Below are 6,000 nucleotides of genomic sequence, written 5' to 3'. Positions count from 1 at the left end.
GAAATGTGATAGGTTGTGTAGCCATAAAATGTCCATCCACAAATGGCAGCCTCCCCAAGGGGATTAGAAGCAAAATCCAGCAGGAGCTACAGAGTATAAAAGAGAAGAGAGGCGCCTCTAAGTGTAGCAATATGGTTACATTTAATAAAGGTACAACATTTAGCAACTCACATGGTTGATGATTAAAAGAGGCACATCTAAGTATGCAGGCATCCAGGGTAAAGCTGTCCACGAAGACCGTCATCCTCACCGACGGCTCTTACACTGTTAGTCTGCAATCGTGACCGGGAAGACTACCCTGCAGTAGAGCGATCTGAAAGCGAGGCTTGAACAGCTTGTGGAGCACAGCATGGAAGGGACGACATCAATGGCGGTGAAGAGAATGGTCTATGTGGAGAGCTTTACCCCAGATGCCTGCATACTTACTGTAGATGTGCCTGTTTTAATCATCAACCATGTGAGTTTCTAAATGTTGTACCTTTATTAAATGTAACCATATTTCTACACTTAGAGGCTCCTCTCTTCTATTTTATACTCTGTAGTGCACTCGCTGTAGATCTGAGGGGAAGATCTGAAATGAGGGGAAGCTCTGCTGATTTCATCATCCAGTTATGTGCAGGCTAATATTATGTTTTTTATTTTCCTTGCATGTCTTCCTCAGATCTACAGCGATTGCACTTTCAGAGTGCACTTGTAGTGCAAAGTGGATTTGACTTTAGTAAATAACCCCCATTATGTGAAACTTACCTTAGAATGAAGGTATCTAGCGGCGTACTGTTACTGATGACAAAGCTTCCATCTTCACCCGGTCTTCCTTCCGGGTTCGCAGACTCCAGCTGTGTGAGTGGCTATAGCCGCGATGACGTCACTCCCACACATGTGCGTGGGAGCTGACGTTCACGACATAGGACTCTGAAGGAACAACATGGTATGTCGTTCCTTCAGAGCGCATGCACCAGTGCATCAAAAGTAAATATCTCCTGAACGGTGCATGTTTAGGAGATATTTACTGTACCTATAGGTAAGCCTTACTATAAGCTTACCTGTAGGTAAAAGTCATGCATGGGAGTTTACTCCCACTGTAACCTATATGTCAATGCACAAATAGGCATTTACAGGAATTTAGAGGCAGAAAAAAAAATCACTTGCACATTCTGAAGAGGAGAGTTTGGGCTGAATATACATGCAATGCGTATAAACGTGAGTTTGCGCATTAATACATTCTAATCGTCAGAATAATAGGATTTTTATAACAGGTTACCTGTAAAATCCTTTTCTTGGAGTACATCATGGGACACAGAGCAGCCATAGTAATTACTATGTGGTTATAGGCCACCTTCAGGTGATTGGACACTGACATGATCAAAGACAGGAAGTTCCCCTCTATATAACCCCACCCATACAGGAAGTACCTCAGATTTGTAGCAAAGCAATATGTGTATATTCCATTAAGAGAGGCGGGACCTCTGTGTCCCGTGATGTACTCCAAGAAAAGGATTTTACAGGTAAGCTGTTATAAAAATCCTATTTTCTTTTTCGTACATCACGGGACACAAAGCAGCCATAGTAATTACTATGTGGGATGTCCCAGAGCAATGTAAAGCGAAAGAATATGTGCGCTACCCAAAAACAAAAACAAAAATAAGTGTAACAAAGAATGAACCCTGAACGGGAGTGAAGCAGCTACACAAAAATGTGACAAAACTCATGAAGGACGTCTACTCCTTTTCTTAACTAGCAGAAGGGTACTCTAACCACCTGAAATTTTTGGGATATATTTATCCAAGTCATCCCCGAACATCCGTTCCCCATAAAAAGGGAAACCGGCCAATAGCCTCTTGCATGGAAAACTCAGCTAACCAATGTCACAGAATTCTACGCATATGCACCAGCAGGAGAGTAAGACGTGACGCCTGGTGAATAGGATCCTTTTATAGCATCAATCGCAAAACATAAGGACCGTAGCTCAGCTAACTCCCGGGCCTCCTTTCCTTGAGCAGGCCCTCCCTTGGTGACCTTCTTAATTTTGTCATTTACAAATTGACAAACACCAATTGCTGCTACTGAAGGCTGTACTACTGTGCCAGCCACAGCAAATGAGGCTCTAAGCAAAGATTCCAGTCTCTTATCCACTGGATCTTTAAACACCTGGACATTGTCTTCTGGACAAGTGAGACTCCTATTCACGGAAGAGATAGCAGCGTCAATTGCTGGTACACTCCACCTTATACACACAAGCGGAATTTCCGACGGATAAAGTCAAATGGGAGCTTTTCAACGGACATTCCATCTGTGTGTATGCCCCATCTGACTTTTTCCGTCGAAAATTTCGACGGAATTAGATAGAGAACATGTTCTCAATTTTTCTGATGAAAATAAATTCTATCGGAAAATTCCGTTCGTCTGGATGCAATTCCGACGGACTAAAAACCACACATGCTCAGAATCAAGTCGACGCATGCTCAGAAGCATTGAACTTCATTTTTCTCAGCTCGTTGTAGTGTTGTACGTCCCCGCTTTCTTGATGGTCGGAATTTGGTGTGACCGTGTGTATGCAAGATAGCTTGAGCGGAATTCTGTCGGAACTCCGTCGGAAAAAACGTTCGAGTTTATTCCGACGGGAAAACCGGTCATGTGAACAGGGCATTAGTGAATTTTTCCTCCATGGGATAAAGAAGCGAGAATCTCTTAGGAGGAATACAAATGCCTGTCTGGGTGATCCCAGCCCGCATATATAAGTTGCTCCAGTAATGGGTGCATAGGGAAATCATGTGAACCCTGAGGAGGCTTTAGAGAGTTCAAAAAGCGAAGTTCGGCCGTCTCTGCTAGGGGCAACTTGTATCCCGAATGGGCCGACTCCGTAAGGGTTTGAACTAGCAATCTTTGGGATTGCAAGACTGAGGAGTGTTCTTCTGAGGCTGAACCCCCAAAAGAGGAGCCTCCTTCCCTCTCTACCTGGTCCCCCAAGAGTCACTCAACAGCCTCTGCCCATCCCTGCTCCCCTGTCCCCTGAGGGACCTGGGGCGGGAGAGGGGGACCTGCCGCACTTTCTTCCAGCCTGGGAGGAAGCGAACAACCAGCTATCTTCCTCTTTAAACCAGCAAATGCTGCAGCAAAATTGGCCTTAGTGACGTATGCAGATGCTGGAATGTTGGAAGTAGCTACAATGCCTGACACAAACAATGGCTCAGCCTGGTCAGCCATTTCAGGTCTTTCAGGGGAGGATGACACTGTGGAAGCGAGACTAGGATCCTCAAACCCTGACCGCTGTGCCCTTGCTCTCCTCCTTACTGTTTTTACATTCCTTTTTCGGGAATACATAGTCCTAAGCACAAAGCAGAGGTACTAATAAAATGCATCTGCTGCTGAGCTTTAGTCAAGCAATGTTTTATATGCTGCTATCAGTGCCCAGGCTGATTCTGAGTAGATGTGCCTTGATAATGCCTGTATACAACACCATATACTGCTTACGTTCTTAGATATGCTGCTGTGTCTTTCCCTCAGGCAGACTCACTACAGAGTGAGTGTTTTAAAAGGCAGCCGCCTCGGGCATTCGCTGTGTACATCATGCCATGCCCCCCCCCCCGTGACGTAGCACGCCTCCCCTCTCCCTCCCTTTCTTTTAATATCCTTTCCTGCGCATGCGTGGCGATCCCCAGGATGGGACGGGGGAGTTTGGGATCAGGGGGGAGAGAGCCCACACCAGGAAGACGCTTGGGTCCCAGAGTCCAGCTCTCAAAAGAGAAGCATTATAGGCAAAAACCTTGTTCTTCTTCCGAGAGGCGCGAGTACCATCCACCTTAGATCTTTTTGGCATTTTGAGTGAATCCGTCTGCAAAGCCCCACTGATCCTGTGAAGGATCTTCCTGCAGAGCTCTCTTAGCACTTCTTAACCCTGACCAACACCTTAGACACTGGTGAAAAAACTGAGGTACTTCCTATATGGCAGGGGTTATATAGAGGGGAACTTCCTGTCTTTGATTATGCCAGGGATGTACGAAAAAGAAAAAATGTATTTTCTGGCCAAAAGAATACATTAACACATAAACATGCATGCAAAAAGGCGGATTTTACCAATACAGTGTGCATGTGGACTTGCAGTGAATTATATGTATTAGCCTCTGCCCCTACCGGACCTTGTAGACCATAATATACCCCTTAACAACCTCCTGCATAACAACCATTCACTGCATCTCTCCAACCTACAATTTTAATATATTTGTGATATTTTACTCAATCAAAATCTGAGAGGTGTCTATACTATACTATACAATGCTATCTCAAATGACCTGAAAAGTATGTATCTGAGGACTCCCTCATCAGTTGGATGTTATTGTATTCCTATGCTAAACATACACCAAATAAACCATTTTAGTCACTTTTACCATGTAGTTAAATCTTCACCCCAATAACCGCAACATAAAGTAAGGTCCCCTTTCCCCCTCCCTCTCTTCCACCTTCTTTTCTCCCCCCCCCCTTTCTCCCTTCAACCCCTTCTTCTCCTTCTCCTTACAGAATTAGCTATCCTACCAGAAACATTTTATTTTAAAAGTATGCTGGCTACTATTTCTACTCTACTATATGACTCTGTCTGCTTTACTTGTAAAATCCTATGCATTTTGATAAGAGAAGACCCCCTGATACTATATATTGTGACTAACTTAGGGCCAGATTCACGTACAGTGGGCGCAGCGTAACGTAACCGATTTACGTTACACCGCCGCAAATTTTCTGTCTAAGTGCCCGATCCACAAAGCACTTCCCTGGAAATTTGCGGCGGTGTATCGTAAATCCGTCCGGCGCAAGGCGGGCCAATTCAAATGGGGCGGGTACCATTTAAATTAGGCGCGCTCCCGCACCGGACGTACTGCGCATGCTCCCGTCGCAAATTTCCCGACGTGCTTTGCGCGAAATTACGACGCGCCAACGTTTTGTGAATCGCAACGTCAAAAAAGAGTTACGCCGGGAAAATTTAAAAATTTAACAATAATTCAAAAGCGACGCGGGAAAGACGGGCATACTTTAACATGGTGGAGTAATTTTCCACTTTGTTAAAGGTGCCCTATCTTTGCGACGGAAAACTAACACTTGCGGCGACGTAACAACGGGAAAAAGCTTTGTGGATCGCCGTAACTCCTAATTTGCATACCCGACGCTGGTTTACGACGCAAACTCCCCCCAGCGGCGGCCGCGGTACTGCATCCTAAGACCCGACAGTGTAAAACTATTACACCTGTCGGATCTTATGGCTATCTATGCGTAACTGATTCTATGAATCAGTTGCATAGATAGAACAACAGATACGACGGCGTATCAGGAGATACGCCGTCGTATCTGCTTTGTGAATCTGGCCCTTAGTCCTGATACCTACATTGGGCTAATCCAATCTACGAATGTACTCCACTCAGAGGCTAGACGCAATTTTCTACAAACACTTAATCCTTTAGATGCCTGGAGAGAATGCAACACTTCACAATCACACTTACTATTTGGCACTTCTTAACACATTCTCCAGAATAGATCATGATATTGTGTGCAGGAACGTCCTTCCAGCATTATGCTTTGTAAAGATTCCCAGTCAGACCATGACCCAACTATGCTGATATGTAGATCTCTCTTACCTAAAACAGAACTCCCAATGGTAACTGAATAACTCTCTGTTATTCCACCTAAATAACCTACAACAAGCAACAAAAGAATACTTTCAAAACTAACATTAACTTGGTCACTTCTCTATCCTCTGTATAGAAAACATAAGTATAAGTATAAGGCAGTACTGCAAATCTGCCAAGCTGTCTTATTCAGACTATTTCTCAGTAGTATTGAAAATGCAATATGAAAAGACTCTCCCTGAAATTTGATTTAGGATTCCTTACCCAACCTTCCAAATAGAACACTACCCCCACAACTAAGGCACAATTTACAAAAAACAAATTTATGCTTAAAGTGTTACTAAACCCACAACAGTAAAATCAGTCTGTATATTTCTATACTCGCTGT

The sequence above is a fragment of the Rana temporaria genome, chromosome 13, assembly GCF_905171775.1.
Source record: "Rana temporaria chromosome 13, aRanTem1.1, whole genome shotgun sequence".
Lineage (NCBI taxonomy): Eukaryota > Metazoa > Chordata > Amphibia > Anura > Ranidae > Rana > Rana temporaria.
Note: the sequence above shows the minus strand (reverse complement) of the source record.